Genomic DNA, 18,969 nt, shown 5'->3' on the forward strand with positions numbered 1-18,969 from the left:
AGCTCACAGAGTACATTGTCCTGTAAATTTGAGAGATCCGAATGGACCTTGACACCCCTATCACTGAGTATCTGGAGCACCTCCTGTCCTGTGCCCCCCAGAACTGCTGGCTCAGACCACACAAACAATAAGGAGCAGGGGGACACAGACAGTCCCAGCATCCCCGCCACTACAGAGCATCCTCAGGCTGGGCATTTGGAGGGGGACCCCCATGTCCCGGGCATCCCAAGCCCCATGGGGGTGTGCAGTGAGGGAGTGGGAATATCCTTCAGCCCATCTGTTCACTACTGCTCCAAAATGTGGGGACAGTCCCACTGCTACCCCATCTGCCCCCCAGGGCAAAGCATGGTCCCAACCCTCCTCCATGGAGGGAGAGCCCTGGCATGGCCCATCCTCTCCTGGTGCCTGCAGCAACTGACATGCAGCCCCCATCCCTGTCCCCAGGCACAGGTGGGTTCCAGCAAAAGGTGGCAGTAGTGTGGCTAGAGTATGAGCTCAGAGGAATGCACCACAGCCTTCCTGCCAAAGCAAACCCTGCTGCTATGGCTCTACCTTCCCAATACCATCCCAGGCCCTCACCAGCTGCCACTGTGCCACAGCTGCCCTGTTCTGTCTCCTCACACCCACTCATGCTGGAGTGATAAAGGACTCAGCATTCTGATTCACTGTGAATCACGCAAAGCCATTTATTACAGAAACAAGCCTCCTTATATACGCAACTATTCTCTAATCACGCGTCCACGCTCCAAGCATGGATTCGCTAAATGAGTATCACGGGCAGTCCACACGCTGGAGCCCCACCGATGATAGGTCCGACGACTCACGCTGAGGCCCTGTTAATGAAGAAACGCCCCTCTTTCTCACAGCAGATTCTGTTCTCAGCTTCTCAAAGTGGCCTTGAGATTCCTTTGGGCCTGACTAATTCAACAACATATCTCCATCTAACCAAAGCCCTCCACAATTCCCCCTTTTTGTTCTTGAATTAGTCAGGCCCATTAAACAGCATGCTGAATCGTCCTTGAAATACACTGCAACATAGAACATGTGATTAACAACATAATTACAATTACATATAATGTAATTAAGATCAAAGAACTACCCACTTATTCCAAAACTTATAAGCTATATGTCAAACCTCAACTTTACTATGGCAATCTTATTAATGTACTGTTCTAGTTTGCCTAAAGCACTTATTAATAGATTCAGAATAAACAAACAAGTTAATACAACACAACCATAATCCTAATGTTAAAAGTAGAACATTTATAACTGCTTGATTTTGTAGATTTTGTAGGCATGTCTCATAATGTTACCTCATTTTTGCATGGAGTATCTAAGTGTAATATCACCCTTTTGGCTCTCCTGCTGATTGTTCAAATTGCCATTCTCCACAGAAGGTACACCACCTGCTTGCTAATAGGCTTCTAGACCACCAGGTCTGTGAGCATCTATAACACTGAATTAGGAGCCATGGTTTACATGTGAAACAGTCCTCACAACTTATCTCCCTCCTGTCCATCTGCATCCATCGAATCTTTGTTGTCTTTATTCAGCCATGGCTTGACCCATTTCGCGGGAATCCACTTCAATCCTTGGTCTGTAATGACACAAACATAACCTTTTCCCCAGGTTATCAATTGATGTGGCTTTTTCCATTGACTAGTGATATGGCCATAACTAATGTAGGTTCTTTCTGATTTAGCATGGTTTTGGGTCATACTTGCAAAGTATTTCATCACATACAATCCTTTTGACAATTGGGTTTGTGCTGTTTCCTCCACTCCCCCCTTTTTTTTAAAACCAACAAACAAACAAACAAACAAAGTTCAGAATCAGATACACACGTTGGATCTTGACTACGTACTCAAAATCACAAATCAAATTTAGAGGTTCCTCCTTAAAAAGCTCTAAGTAATTTAAAGCTGTGCCAAGTTCTGCTAATTGGGTTGAACCTTCAATAATTGTTACAGAATGATGCCAATCGTTATCTTCACACCAAACCACTACAGCTTTATGAGACTTCCCAGAACCATCAACAAAAACTGTGCAAGTATGTAGGATCAGTCCAAATACAAGTATGGTCTATGACCTGATGTTAAAGACTTGCAGGTTCTGCAGCAATTTACATTTCGGCATGCCAAAAGCTGTGCTGTTAAGAAAATCAGCTAGTGCAATTTACAAGGACATAGATTACAAATAAAAAAAAAAACAGAATTAAATTTCACAAATGGTACATATATGACAAAAGGCTCATGGTCTTTTAAGACTTAAATTCATTCCCTCCATTTTCTTGATCAGAGTGACAATTGATATATAACAGTCGGTATATCAATCTGCTAGCAATCTCATCATACTGTCCCACAATAGCCACAGGTTGTTTCATAGACAAATCTGCAAGTCCAATCGAATGCAGTCAGCCTGTAAGGTTGTCATAAATTTATTCCTCAAAGTTTCTAACTCCATTTTGGTTGTCATATATATTGGATATTGTTTTCCCTTACCGGATCAAAGTCCTGTTTCAGATCTATCAGTGTAATATTTGCTTTATTGAAACATTGGCTGTTAATACTAGTGGAAATACAGCATTTGAAATTTCCTTGGAGATTTCTCGCTTGCAGCAAGCAGATCTGCACCATCCAAGCAGCTTCTTGTAGGACATGCAACTAAACAGAATTCTCAGAAAACGTTATTTGAGCTTACAATTTACTTAACAAATCCTGACCCAAGAGAGGTATAGGACTTTCTGGCAACTACAAGAATTCATGTATTAAAACTTTGTTCCAAATTTGGCATTCTATTGGTCTCAAAAAACAGCCTTTCTTTCGTTCTCTCCCATGACCTCAAAAACTAGCATGGTGAATTTACTAAGAAGTCTCTTACAACCAGTTACCACAGAATAAGTCTATTAAAAAAAAAATAATTGGTTTAATTTCCCAGCTTCATTAGAACTATGGACCCACTGGTAATGCCTTTAAATTTCAAACCTCAGACTCCTATATGCAGTATTACAGTTCTCTAGCAGTAATATTGCTTGGGGGGGGGGAATAAAATCTCCCTCTCACCCCCATCTGAGATGGCAGGATCTCCAGCCCAGCATGAAAACAAATCAGTTCAACTCCACATTAAACCAACCTGGCTGCACTCCACACCCAAATCAGTACCAGCCTGACCCAGAGAAGCACTGAGCACTCTGACCTCCCCAGAGCTGACCAGTGTGAAAAGACTGACTTCAGCAAGGAGGTAAAATTATGAGCTCTTTCCCCAGATGTGCCAAAACCTAGGAAACAAGACAGAAGCAAAAAGAAACATCACCAACAACCCCTGATATCAAGCCAAGAAGCAACACAGTACCACAACAAGGATGGATGACAATACTCTGGGAAAAAAAAAGATAGAGCGGGGAGAGTAAACCCCCCTTTCTCTGCTTAGCAGCGGGAAAACAGGTTTTTCCAGTTTTTTTTTTTTTCTTCTTTCTCTTCTTGCTGCAGTTCAGATGTAGCCAAGGCCACGCAGCTGGCATAATCGCTGGTACGAAGTGGGAGGCTCTGGCAAACTCCTCGGTTACAATGAGCTGAGTTTTATACACGATTCCAATTAGCTCAACAGTTGTTACATTCCTCAGCCCCATTTACCTTTCACAATTTAAAGATGTCAAAATACAGTATATTAAACATCAATCCATTATTCCATTTTCCTAGATCCAAATCAGTTCACATTCCAGCAACTTTTAAATACAACTTCATACAATAACAAATTCACATCCATCATAGCATTTAGGTGTTTGTTTGTTTCTTTTCTTTTTTTCTTTTTCCTTTTTTTTTTTTTTCAATGCAAAGCAGAGTTTAACAATTTAAATTCTTTTCTGATCTCAAAATTACTAGATGACAATATAAGCAATTACTCTAATGCACAAGGATGCACCCTAAGAGGGAGCAAGGTGGAATTTTAGCAGTGAAATTTTAGCAGTGGAACTGGTTCCCATTTTGTAACTATCTCCCTAAACAAAATTGTTTTTGTACCAAATACAAATATGCAAATTAAAATACTGAGCTCAGATATGAAAACCAAATACCAAGTTCAAATATGCAGATGGATCACAGTTACACTAATTTAAGACAATCTCTCAATTTTTGCATTGCACCTCTGAACTGCTCACTGCTCAGCCAGGCAGAGGTATCGCTGGGTCTCCCTGACAAAACAGGTCAGTGCGCGCTGGAGCCCAATTGGCACCTGCCCCCCCGCCACTGCAGCAAGCTGGACTGGGCAAGGTTTTTATCAGTGTCTCATCTGGTGCGCTACAACTGTTATCCCAAAACCAGGATTCTTTACTTGGTGTGCATACAAAAGAGCCAAATCCAGCACATCGAGATGAGACACAGCCTATCACAGAGTTGCGCAAGGCTGGATACTGAAATAAAGCTAGCGTGCTAGAAAGACAAAATAACAGCTACTACACACGAAATTTTACCATCACATTCACACAGTAAAGAACTAAATTACTCATGATCTTCTGTATTATCACAAAATGCACATTTTGAGTCAACGGATTCTCATGATTTAACAGACTTATCGTACCATATAACAAAGACCTACCAAAATTGCAACATGCTTAAACAGATACCCACAAAGAAAACAGTTTAATAAGGAAAGCATCTTGCAGACTTCAGCAAGTTTTCTGACCTGTGTGTTATCAATTAATTCTCTCTCAGCTTGTTGAAGTTCAAATCGCCCTGCCTGTAATACTGTCTGAAATGATTTAATGATTTCTTGTCCGAGTGCTTTCCTATGTTTTAAAACACCTCCCAATACTGATTTTTTAGGAACACAACTGAAAATAATCATTCCTGACCCCATCTTGCAAGTAAAAACTTTGAGAAGAGGGAGGGAGGGGGGGAAGCACAGGGCTGCTTGCAGCATGAGTGGGAAGAGCGGGGAGAAGGTTTTACGGCGCACTTAAAAACAACTAGTAAAACAATTAAATCACATTCCTGACAAGCTGCTTGATTTTCAGAGAGGCAGTACACAGGAGCACATAATATGTACTGTAAAACTCGCAGATAACATGTTGATAGCAAACATTAGCATTCTCTACTGCTATTTTCAACACCAGTGCTTCCTTAACTTCTAAGTTTTCAACCTGCTTATTGATGGCCTCTTGAAGGTGGTCAATAAATTGCATGTAATTTTCATTGGGACCCTGATTAATAGTTGCAAATGATTTGGCTGCTTTGTTGGTTTCAGGCACCTCTCTCATAGCTTGATATTGCTGACTGTTGGATTCACTAATAGCTGATCTAATCTTTCACACAGTTCTTTTGCCCAGTTCTTATCCGGCGACTCCTTCTGCTCTTTCGTGGAAGTTGGAGGGTTAAAAGGCGGTAAAAGCAGATACAAATTGGTAAAAGGACTTGTCTATGACTTTAGCATTCTCAGCTTTCACAGGTTCTTTGGGCAAGTTGTCTGATTCCAATCCTTTGGACTTGCTGTTCTCATCAAGGTTGGGTAATAGTGTAGGAGGACACCCGCTCGGCATTTTTCCTCCCCCCGCCCCGGACTGCTGAGCTATCAGGGGTGCTGAAAGCACAACAGGGGATGGAGTAGAGAAGGTATCAAAGACACAAACCGGGTGAACTTCACAGTGACTTTCAGGATACTTATCAGGCTGCAATGCTACAAAAACTCCAGCAGCAGCAGACCGTTCAGCCTTAAAATCTTTTATAAGTTTCCATGTAGTTACTAATGATTTAGCTTCTTTATCATCTCCATTGCTGACTTTATCCCATAATTTCTGCCCTATATCATCCCAAAGTTCAGTTTTAAAAACCTTCTCAGCTTCTGTCGGATAGCCATTAGTTCTACACCAAACCAACAGTCTACGTATGTTACTTTCTTCATATTTAAGTCCTCTCATAGAGAGAATATGCAGGAGGAGTTTAACTATGGCTTGTTCCTCAGAGGATATGTTTTGCCCCATAATTTCACTCTTCCCTCCTCCTGCTCCCAGCCGCTCACCTTTTCCGGTGATTTCTTCAACAAATTTATCTGCGGAACATCCGTACGCCTCCGCCCGGTTCTCAGTCCAGCTGATCCGCCTCCGGCTGGGCCGTTCCAGGCTTTTCCCCGATCGTAGTGAGACACCATTCAGAGTATCACGTCGGGGTCACCATTTGTTGGAGCGATAAAGGACTCAGCATTCCAATTCACTGTGAATCACGTAAAGCCATTATTACAGAAACAAGCCTCCTTATATACGCAACTATTCTCTAATCACACGTCCACACTCCAAGCATGGATTCGCTAAATGAGTATCACGGGCAGTCCACACGCTGGAGTCCCACCGATGATAGGTCCGACGACTCACGCCATGCTGAGGCCCTGTTAATGAAGAAACGCCCCTCTCTCTTTCTCACAGCAGATTCTGTTCTCAGCTTCTCAAAGTGGCCTTGAGATTCCTTTGGGCCTGACTAATTCAACAACATATCTCCATCTAACGAAACCCCTCCACACACTCAGACCCTTGCCCCATGCCATGTCCAGAACCCTGGGGTACAATGTTCCAGTATGTTCTGGGCAGCCGTTCCCAACCTAGGCTGAGCTTGATGCCGGGGTCTTCCCTGGCTCCCCCCAACCTGTGTGGCACTCCAGGCCAGAGTGAAGGAGAGGTCAGGGGATGGAGGGGTTTGGGGAAGGCAAAAAATAGTTTGCAGCGACTCTCATATTTACATTTGGGATTATGTATTTACATGACCCCATGGGGCTATATACAGGGATGGGGGAGATTGGGCGGGGGGGAGCCACAACATTGAAGCCTGCCCTGGTGTGGTTGAGGGGCCAGTCCCAGCAGGAGCCTCTGTTTCTCCCCTGCCCCAGGAGGGGGTGATGTGTCACAACTTCTGCCAGGAGCTAGGTACCAATAAGAGACTGCAAAGTGCCCTACGGGGCAGCTAGGTCCTGAGAGCAGCTCAGAGACAGCTGAGCCACTGGGGAGAAGGCAGGGGGGCCAAAGATCCCAGAGGATGAGGGGATATGGGGTCCCCCGGGCTGGATTGGGGCTGGTTCCCCCCTCCAGTGAAGGCTGCAGAGGCAGTTGGACTTTGCTGGTACTGATGAAGAGGGGCAGATGGTGCCATGGCCACTGGCCCACTCAAGCCCTGCTGAAGCAGAGGGGCTGCAGTGGTAGGGGGAAGCTGCAGTGGCAGGGGGCCCTGGTCCATCCCAGGGGCCAGGTGCTGGGAAGCATAGCGGCCCACTGGGGTTGGGGACTCCACCACCGGGATCAAATGACTTTGGGGTCTTTCCTCTCACCCAGCAGCCAGTACATCTACATCTTCCCCTTGCTCTGGGGGCCAGAGGTGGGCGGTGAGACCCTCCCCAGCTCCCGGTGCTGCCTCTCGGGTGCTATGCCCAGCATCGAGTGGGACCGAAGGTCCCAGCCCCCACCTGTCCACCCAGTACATGACCCTGTGGCAGGAAGACAGCCCAAGACCCTGCACCCTAACCTTTCTCTCCACATTCCTGTGCAGTTCCAGCTCAAAGCAGCCAAACTCATCCAGGACTTCCTTAGTGGTGGAAGAGATGTGGATCTTCAGAGTTGGATAGCACAGAGGGGCAAAAGGGACATGACTGCATCTGGGAGCAAGGCATGACCTGTGGCACCGGACCCCAGCTGCCAGTCCTGCGGCTTACCCTGGTTGTTGGACTCCACGCAGAATGCAGTGTTCACCATGTCCCCAAACAGGCAGTACCGCAGCATCTTCAGACCCACAACTCTGGCACACACAGAACCTACAGGCACAGAGATGCCTGAGACTGCTGCAGGGCAGGTGAGCATCCCCCAGCCACAGTGTTAGCTGGTGTAGGGGCTCACCGGTTTGTAAGCCAATATGCAAGCAGAGCTGGTCATTGGGCCAGTGATGGATCGTGAAGGTTTTGACAGCCTCAAGCAAGGCCAGAGCCATGTGAACAATCTTTCAGGCATGCAGTTTCTTCTTGTGCACCAGCAGCCCCAACACCACCATGTAGGCATCCCCAATGGTCTCCACCTGCTGGGTCAGGGGGAGTGAGTAAATCCTGGGCTCCTGCCCCATCCCAACTCAGCTGGGATGAGGTCAAAGGTTAACTTTTGGAATATTCTGTGTGGTAACACAAAGTGACAACAATTACCCAAGAGGTTCAATTAAATCATGAATTTACTAAAAACATCACTCAGAATTACAGGGAATAGTGGTTTGGCAAAAGTTAGTAACTATATCATAAAACTTAGCAATACTTTAACAACAAAAACAATATTACTCTTAAATGCCCAGAATAAAATTAGAAAGAGAGAGAGAGAGGAAAAGGAGAGAGATAGTTTAAGATATCAGAAGAAAGGTAAGATCTCACCACTCCGTTGTTCTAGCTTGTGGTGGGTACAAAACTTCATTAATGCCATGCAGCACACACACACACACTAAGACAAAAAACACACAAACAAAACAGACTAAAAAGTGTCCCAAGTGAGCAAGTTTTATAACCCAGTCCATTTAAATGCGAGTGTGGCGGATGCACTTGACCCCCACCCCCAGCCAAAACAGCAGCAGTTTAGTCAAGGCTCGAGAGGAGGTAAGGACCTGAGCTGCAGCCAGGCCAAGAATTCCTTCCAAGAGACCCACAAGGAAGCAGGACGGCACACTGAATGCCAGTAACTTGTGAGCACAGGGAGTCTCATGCATACTTTTCCTACTGTATGCAATTTGACTACTAGTCAAGCACTTCATTCTATAAATATGACAGCCTGGATGAGCCCACTTTGAGCTCTCCCTGCTAAATAAGTGAGCTGTATGGCAATGGTTTTACTACTCACAGGTCAGTGGATGAACCCAGTTCAAGTTCAATATTAATCATTTAGCTTAAGTAGATGCACACCAAATGTAATGGATTATTTAGAGATATAAGGTTGTACGATTTTTAGTGTATTCTTTTTTGAGCGGCGGAGGAACACGCAGGTCGACTCAATATGAGTGATAAAGCATAGTTTGATTTATTAGCCCAAACAGCATATACTTATACAGTTCACGATAATTATGCATACCTGTCACCTACTAATTGGCTTAAGCTCTAATAGTCACATTTGCATGGTCCTCCTACTTGCAGTTGCTAGCTATGCTTATTCTACATTCTTGTGCTGTTGAAAGCTGTTTGTGAAACTCTGCCAAGGTCGCAGTGACCTTGCTGATTTTACTGAAACAGTCAGTGGTTCCCACTGCGGCCTAGTCTTGCTACTTATGCTAAGGTCTTCAGAACAGGCTCTGCTCGTACAACTGCTCTGCAGACCCATGTCCCTTATTTTTAAGCCGTTCTCCAACATTCTTTGACTCATGTTACTTGGTAGATTAGATTTGCTAAAATTTTAAGCTGTAAGGTCCTGCTTGTATTTACCAAAATCAACTGCAGACTATACCTTAATATCTTCAAGGTCAATCTCTGTTCAAATACCCGCCGCCAGGGAATCCACAGACCTACCATAGTCCCCCACATGCAGCCAAGAGGGAGCACTTCAGCAGGACTAGGAGGGTTTGGTGAGAGGGCTAAACTCCCCACCTGCCACACTGACCTTGAAGTGGTAGGTGTTGGCAAAGATCTGATACTTGCCATGCGTGGTCATCAGGGAGCCGTAGCTGGAGCTGTGCTGCGGGGAAGGAGAGAGCTAGGGGTGGGGACCCTGGGGCGAGAGGTGACAAGCACCAATGGAGGCAGGCAGGGACACCCAGGGGCGTACAGGGGATAGTGCAGGACAAACTCCGATGGGTCAGCACAAGCTCTGCATGCTCTGTAGAGAGGGTAAAGTCTATAGGATGAGGTATGGTGCACTGCAGGGGATGGATAAGGTGTGGCTGCACAGAGGACAGAGGACTGCATAGGGGACAGATGAGGTCTGGTGCTCTATAGAGGATTCAGAGTTGTGTAGGGGATGGAGTGTCACATAGGAGATGGATGAAATGTAGCTTTATAGGGAATGTAGAGTTACGGAGGGAGGAAGGGTTGTGTAGGGGATCAACATGATGCAGCCTTGTAAGGGAGGAGTGTTGTGCAGGAAGGGAGGGTGGCACAGGGTCAGGAGGAAGGTGGTACCCCAGGACTGGCAGCTCAACCAGGGACAGGGTGAGACAGCTGCCTGCTGCCTTGTGGTACTGCTCGGGGCTCTCAAATGGCAGCTCATCCCAGCAGATCCTCCTGAGCATTCTGGCAAGCTCCTTCTCCAACATAAGCTTCCTGGGAGGCACATGGGGGTCAGGTCCCTGCAGGCCCCTGTCCTGCCCACTCCCCCACCAGGTTGAGGGGTGCTCAGGCAGAGGCACTCCCCAGCCCCAACTGACCTGAAGATGAGGAAGCTGGAAATGCTGAATATGATGAAGGTGAGGCCAGTGCCCAAACCCTGGATGACCATCATGGAGAGGGGGCTGCAGGCAGGAAGGGATGTCAGTATGGTCCAGCTGCCTGTGGGAACCGGGTGGCCATACACCCACAGGGAAGGGTGCTGGGGACCAAGGGATGTGGGGACCTGGTACACCAATTTTTCTCACAGGAGGGGTTATCCATGATGAAGACGCAGGGTGAGTTGTTCAAGGCAGGGGGCCTTTCACCCAGAGAATCACAGAATCACAGAATGGTTGGGGTTGGAAGGGACCTCTGGAGATCATCTAGTCCAATGCACCTACTGTGGCAGATGCACTCAACCCCCTCCCAGCCAAACCAGCAGCAGTTTGGTCCAGGCTCCAGAGGAGGTATGGGCCTGAGCCATAGCCAGGTCAAGAACTCCTTCTAGGAAACCCACAAGGAAGAAGAACAGTACACTGAACACTGATGAATTGTGGACACAGGGAGTCTTGTGCATACTTTTCCTACTGTATGCAATTTGGCTACAAGTCAACCACTTCATTCTATAAATATGGCAGCCTAGATGAGCCTACTTTGAGCTCTCCCTGCTAAATAAGAGAGCTGTATGGCAATGGTATTATTACTCACAGGTCAGTGGATGAGCCCAATTCAAGTTCAATATTAATCATTTAGTTTAAGTAGATGCACACCAAATATAATGAATCATTTAGCGGTATAAAGTAGTATGTTTTTTAATATACTCTTTGCTTCATGTTACTTGGTAAGCTGGATTTGCTAAAATCATAAGCTGGAAAGTTCTGCTCATATTTACCAAAAGCAACTATAAACTACACTGAACACTTGCAAGATAAGACCTAGTTTGCACTTTGCTGGGAAGAACGGAACTGACTGCAGAAAAATAATGATTCCAAGGTTAACACAGAGACATTACAGACATCTGCAAAATGAGGTCTATTTTGCACTTCACTGAAAAGAAAGTATTTATTCAGACAAAACAGTACCTGCAAGGCTATGGCCCATAAAAAATGTCTATGGCAAAACAAAATAAAGGCTCATATGAGATCAGCAAAAAAGATTCAATGAGATGTAAGAAGGCCTCAAAGTGAAATATTGCTATTGGACTGAATCATGGTATGGATGGTTTGTAAAGATATAAAAGTCTATGGTTTTCTATGCTCAGGTCGGAACCTCTGTGCAGGTACCCAGCTTGAGACAGCCCTCCTGCTATTCTACTCCATTAAATTTTTTTTCTGAGAATTTGTTTCCTGAAAGTCTGCTCTGCATATGGTTATCAGGTCTCGCCTGAAAGTTTGCCTCTGGAGTTCTAAAATATAGACTCTAGAGCGAATGGCTATCAGGGAGGGAAGACACCTGAAAGTTTGCTTCATGAACAGACACAGGTACCTGGAGAGAAGGTAAGCAGCATTTGGGTTGGTATATTTCCCCCATGCAGTAAATAATAGAGTGAACCTGCCAATGAACTCTTTAAAGTTGCACTTCTATTTGAGAGATCTAAGCATTGTTCTGCAGTAAGCAGAACCCTAAATTACTCCTCTGCGACACTGCTAAAGAAGGTTCACCTAGACCAGATTGCACAGGAATGCGTCCAGGCAGGTTTTGAATGTCTCCAGAGAAGGAGACTTCACAACCTCTCTGAGCAGCCTGTTCCAGTGCTCTGGCACCGTCAAAGTAAATGAGCTTCTCCTCGTATTCAGATGGAACCTCCTATGTTTCAGCCTGTGCCCGTTGCCCCTCATCCTGTCGTTGGGCACCACTGAAAAGAGTCTGGTCCCATCCTCTTGGCACCCACCCTTGAGATCTTTATAAGTATAAATAAGGTCCTCTCTCAGCCTTCTCTTCTCCAGGCTGAAAAGAACAAGCTTTCTCAGTCTTTCCTCATAACAAAGATACTCCAGACCCCTAATCATCTCTGTAGCTCTCTGCTGGACTTCCTCCAGTATTTCCATTTCCTTCTTAAACTGGGGAGCCCAGAACTGGACAGAGTACTCCAGATGCAGCCTCACCAGGGCAGAGTAGAGGGGAAGGATAACCTCTGTTGTGTATTGATAAGGATAATGGCTGAAAACATTGTGGCGAAACTAGTTCATCCAGCCACAACGGATGACACATTCAGTATAGGGTGAACTGCAATTTACATATCAACGACAAGCTAACGAGCCACAGACCACGCTGGCTGGCTGATACCGGAGGTAGGGGATGAGCTGTAGGGCACATAGCTCCATCTTCTGATATGCCCAGCTTGGCAAAGAAAGGGGAAAAGCTGAGACCCTTCAACATGGCCCAGGATTTGTCGAGACTTGACAATCTTTCACAATCACCCCTTCCCCCCAGACTTTCCTCTACTCTGAGAGCTATAAAAAAGCTCACCTAAAACAGCACTAACAGGGAACTCACCCTCAGGACCCTCCGTGCACCAGCCTCGCCGCGGGAACCAGACCAGACACCGGAGGGTGCTGCGCTCCTGAACTACAAACCCCAGCATCCTCCCTGCGGGACACCGGAGGCCATACAACATCGTACAAGTCCTGTCATCCATGCTGCGGAGCCGTAAGAGTGGCTAGATCCCTTACCCTTTTCTTTCTTCCTTTCTCTCTGCTCTTTCCTTCTCTCCATTTTTCTATATCCCTATTTCTGTGTCTCTCCTTCTGTGACTGGTGATATATTACTCTCTTTCTCTCTTTCTTATACCTTAGTTTTCCTTCCCTCTCTACCACTTTCTTTCTCTCTTTTCCTTTTCAACATATAAGAGTAACATCATCTTAAGCTCTGCTGTTGGATTCTTGTTAAATTTTGTGTTATAGCTACTAATGGTTGCCAATACATTGCTAGTAGAAGGACTCTTGCTGTTAACGTATTGATAAGTTCTGTGATATCACAAAATACTTTTGCCAAGCCACTATTCGCTGTTATTAATATTCCAACACGTGCTTCTAGTAAAACTCATAATTAAATAGGACCCCTGGAGTGATTGTCTGTCATTCACTTCACGTAACTGCACAGAATTAACCCAGAGTTAACTCACACCTGGTCTCATCTGTTGAGTAAGGGCGTGTGTCGCGTTCAGAGTTAACTCATCCCTCATCCCATCTGTTGGGTTGGGACAGTTTTATTTGGTGTCAGAAGTGGGATATTCTGTGAGAAGCAGTTTAGAGGGGGGATAGGAGCCAGAGGTTTCAAAGGAGGACTGATTAGTCTGTGCCGCGTTCTCCAGCAGTGGGTCATGGCATCCCAGGTTAAGCCAGACCTGGACTGCTCCCTGCTGTTGAATTTACTAAAAGATTATAAGCCTTGCCTGACCCCTGAGGGTCTTAAGTGGGCCTCTGGATGTTGGTTGTCTCCAGATATTGTAACTCAGCGAATAAGGGACTTGGCAAAAAAAAAAAACCAACACAGGTTTAAACTTGGAAAAGGTAAAGCCATGATCTGTGCTGTTTTGGGAGCAGCATTGATAGCTGCCCAGAAAGAAAAAGAAACTGGGCAGGGGGTTGTAAGGCTCAGGCTGGACCGAGTCTCTCTTGGGGGAAGGTTGCACGGGAGTTGATTAATTATGACCAGCGTATGGGTTTCATTGGAAAAGAGGTTAAGTCTCAAGTAGCGGTGTGCCGAACTGAAACAGAGGTAAAATTCCCTCGCCCCCGAGACAAGAAATTTATGGGGATAGGTTTGAGGCATCAGTGTTGGAAATTAGGACTGGATAAAGGTATTCCCCGAGAAGTGATGGATGGCTTGCCCTTCCCCAATTTACAGCTGCTTGTAAAGATGTGTAAATCAGAAGATACAGATCAACCAGGAAAGCAATACACCCCCACGGCCCCTGTAACTCAGGTGTCAGCCGTGCCAGTCATTCCCACAGCTCCTAGAGAGAAATTCAACAGCCCCTCAAAGCCGGGAAACTTCCTTCGCCGTCCCCAGTAAGTGAGCCGGGGGACGGCGAATGGATATATTTCAGATGGCTCACTGAAAATAAGGGGGATCTGCTAGTAACTGGGACTCTCACAAATATTCTGTGTTTGGATTTACTCAAGGGTAAAGCCACAGCGTGCTCAGTGCTAGGAGCAGCCCCGGGGGCAGCTCAAAGCACCAGGCACCTGGACAAACAAACAGAGCAAGAAACGGTAAAGGTCCTACAGGACCAGTTAGCTGCAGAATGCAATACCACTCAGCAGCTCCTTACAGCTCTGTTAGATGCATTAGACCGGGAGAAAATCTTACAATCTGAATTGGAAGAATATAAGCAGGCAAAATATTACCAGACAAATCTTGATTCTGTTCCAGACAGTGAGCCCGGTTTTACCAGCCCAGCACAAGCGGCTGAGGAAGAGGGTCTTAAACTCCTGTATCCACCAAAATAATTGGAAATCACCCGGGAAGTATCTTATCCCAAGAACAAGCAGGCAACAATGAGGCCCCTCATTAAAACTGAGTCTACTGATAACAGCCAAGCGGGGCGGGGGGGGGGGGGTGGCTCTGCAAGTTGCCACCCTGTGGCCAACTTATTAGAGATTCAGGAGAAATATAGTAACTTAGCCCAAGAAACGGAAACAGAATGTGTTTTAACTGGTGGCGATGAAATTTTGCTCTCAGAGAAGGAAGCACAAGGGTATTCAGAGCCTGGTGTGCTTCTGACTGCTAATGATCAAAGAGAGTTGTTAACTCAACGAGCTGCCTATTGGGAGGGGGAGCTGGACCCTTTAGAAAGGGGAGACCCAGAATGCATTGAAACCCCCGCTGTAAATCACCTAACTGAAGATTTACAGAAGTCCACCTGTCCCCAGTTAATTCACAAGAGCCCCAAGAGCCTTCCCCGGTGTTGGTAAATGTAGATCCTGTCAGGCCTCCTGACCCACTGAAACTGCGTGCAGTGCGGCTGCGGGACCTTTTGGGGGATGCGTCGTCTCCACGGGGTGGAGGGGGTGTGTTTCCCAGGGTGGTCGAGCTGTCACTTGGGTGGAGGTGGCTCAGGAACTTAATTGTGGTAGCATGGGTCTGATAGGGGGAGTCACAAAAACGAAAACTGCTGTACCAAGAGTGGAATAGCAGGTAAATCGAACTTGTCCCCTAGGTGTCCCAGAGACAAAGAGAAACCTTTTGTGGGCTGAGGGAATAGAGAAGGGAATTCCCCAAGATGTAATAGATGGAATGTCTACCCTGGCCTTGTAAAAGCTTATTAGGGCATGGAAGGCACCCCATAAAAATGAACTGCTTGCTTGGGGGGGCATGGAAGCAGAGCCCTGAGCTGGTGGGACAGTGATTATCCCTCAGATGCCCACTGTTCCTGAGGGCGGATAACAGACCTGCCACCCCCAGTCAGTGAGTCAGGGGGCAGCCAGTGCGTTCATTTAAAGAGACTCACAGAAACTGTCAAGGGGGTCTGCTGATCGCCTTTCCTCTTGATTCCTTTAAAATCAATTCTCCACTGCCGAGGTGGTCCAAGACTCAGCCAAAAATGAGTTCAATGGGTTGCCTCTGACTTACTACTTTCTGTCCCCAAGCCCCTGCTATTCTTCCAGAGAAAAGGTAAAACAAGGACCCAGCAACCCTGCTCCACAAAACCAGATGACCTGCCCTCCTGAAACTACCACCACTGGCACTGTACCCCTCGTTTTAAAGACAACAATGAACATTTATGCATGGAAAGCTACTGACACCTATGGGAAAGAGCACCAGATCAGCACTGGTGGATCATCCCTTCTTTTTTTTTTTTTTTTTAAAGAAAAAAAAAGGGGGAGGAAGTAAAAGTTGCCTTTTAGTAATATTGTTATTTTACTATGTTTGGGGATTTTTATTTTGTATGTTAGCTTTTTTTTATCTTACAAGAAAGAAATGGTGTGGGGCTGGTCACACTCTCTTTAATGCACCCAAGGCTACCATTGGCCTTCTTGGGCACATTGCTGGCTCATAGCCAATCTGTTGTCCACCAGGACTCCCAGGTCGTTCTCTGCAGTACCGCTTTCCAGCAGGTCAACCCATAACCTGTACTGGTGCCTGGGGTTATTCCTCCCCAGGTGCAGGACCCTACACTTGCCCTCATTGAATTTCATTAGGTTCTTCCCTGTCCAGTCCTCCAGTCTGTCCAGGTCTCGCTGAATGGCAGTACAACCTTCTGGTGTGTCAGGCCTTCCTTGCAGTTTTTTTCATCAGCAAACTTGCTGAGGGTGCACTCAGTCTCTTCATCCAGGTCATTTTTGAACAGGACTGGACCCAGTACTGAGCCCTGGGGAACCCCACTAACTACAGGCCTCCAGTCAGACTCTGCACCATTGACCACAACCCTATGAACTCTGTTGTTATGGCGGATGCACTCAATCCTTCCCCCCCCGCCAAACCAGCAGCAGTTTGGTCCAGGCTCCAGAGGAGATAAGGACCTGAGATGCAGCCAGGCCAAGAACTCCTTCTAGGATACTCACAAGGAAGCAGAATGGCATATTGAATGCTGGTGGCTTGTGGGTGCAGAGAGTCTCGTGCATACTTTTCCTACTGTATGCAATTTGATTATGAGTAAACCACTTCATTCTATAAATACAACAGCCTAGATGAGTCCACTTTGAGCTCTCCCTGCTAAATAAGTGAGCTGTATGGCAATGGTTTTACTACTCAGAGGTCAGTGGATGAGCCCAATTCAAGTTCAATATTAATAATTTAGTTTAAGTAGATGCACACTGAATGTAATGGATTATTTAGAAATATACGGTTGTATGATTTTTAATATACTCTTTGATTCATATTACTTGGTAGACTAGATTTGCTAAAATTTTAAGCTCGTGTTTACTAAAATCAACTGCAGACTACACTAAACGCCTCCAAGATAAAGTCTAACTTGCATTTTGCTGGGAAAATGGAACTCTCTGGGAAAACAACGATCCAAGGCTAAAGGAGAGACATTACAGACATCTGAAAAGTGGGGCCTATTTTTCACTTCGCTGAGAAGAAAGGATTTATCCAGACTAAATATCACCTTCAAGGATATGGACCAAAACCAATGTCTACAACTGAACAAAACAAAGGCCCACATGGAGTCAGAGAAAAAGGGTCCAATGGGTAGCAAAGAACCTGCTGTTGGACTGGATCTTGGTGTGAATGGTCTGTAAAGATATAAAAGTTTGTAGTTTTCTATGCTCAGGCAGATCTCTGTGCAGGTACCCAGCTTGAGCCAGCCCTTCTTCTATTCTACTCCATTAAATTTTATTTTTCTAATAATTTTGTCTCCTGAAAGTCTGCTCTGCATATGTTTATCAGGGAGGGAAGGTGCCTGAAAGTTTGCTTCGTGAATGGGTACAGGCATCTGGAGAGAAGGTAAGCCGCATTTGGCTTGGCATATTTCCCCCATGCAGTAAATAATAGAGTGAACCTGCCACCGAACTCTTTTAAGTTGCACTTCTCTTTAAAGAAACCTAAACATTGTTCTGCAGTAAGCAGAACCCTAAATTACACCCCGCGACAGTCATCCAGCCAGTTCATGATCGATGGATAGATGGATCACTGTGCACTCATCCAACTCACACTTCCCGAGCTTACCTGTAAAGATGTTGTGAGAGACAGTGTCAAAAGGCTTGCTGAAGTCAAGGTAGACAACATCCACTGCTCTTCCCTCATCTACCCAGCCAGTCATGCCATCATAGAAGGCTATCACGTTGGTCAAACATGATTTCCCCTTGGTGAATCCATGCTGACTACTCCTGATAACTTTATTTTCCTCCACATGCTTGGGGATGACATCCAGAATCAGTTGTTCCATCACCTTTCCAGGGATGGAGGCAAGGCTCACTGGCCTGTAGCTTCCTGGGTCATCCTTCTTGCCGTTTCTGAAGACTGGAGTGACATTGTCTTTCTTCCAGTCCTCAGGCACCTCTCCTTTTCTCCAAAACCTCACAAAGATGATGGAGAGTGGCTTAGCAATAACATCTTCCAGCTCTCTTAGCACTTGTGAGTGCATCCCATGGATTTGTGGATGATCAGCTTGCCTAAATGATCTCTAACCTGATCCTCCTCAACTAAGGGAAAGTCTTCCTTTGTCCTGCCTCTAGGATCTGGGATTCCTGAAGTCTTAGCAGTAAAGATGGAAGCAAAGAAGGCATTCAGTAATTCCACCTTCTCTGTATCATCCATCACCAGGGCACCCACCTCATTCAGCAGCAGACCTACATTTTCCCTAATCTTCCTTTTGCTGCTGATACATTTGAAGAAACCCTTCTTCTTGTCCTTGACATCCCTGTTCAGTTTTAATTCCAAGTGGAGCTTAGTCTTCCTCACAACATCCCTGCATACTCTAATGTTGGAAAGTAAAATGTGGGAAAGCAAGATATGCAGTTCCAGCCATCTGGATGATAAAAGAAGATCAATACTAACATGACGATCTGGACGGTCATGTTAGTGATTGAAAAAGTGTCCAGAGAATAGAACCTTGAAGTATAACACTTTGTTGTTTCTAAAGCGAGAAGAGTAGGACAAAAATAAAACTCTACAACAGATCATTGAATCATTTCAGACAGTTTTACAGGAGGAATGGTCTGAACTTCAACAAGCTGGGAGAGAATTAACTGATAACACACAAGTCATAGAACACTTGCTGAA

The sequence above is a fragment of the Patagioenas fasciata genome, chromosome W, assembly GCF_037038585.1.
Source record: "Patagioenas fasciata isolate bPatFas1 chromosome W, bPatFas1.hap1, whole genome shotgun sequence".
Lineage (NCBI taxonomy): Eukaryota > Metazoa > Chordata > Aves > Columbiformes > Columbidae > Patagioenas > Patagioenas fasciata.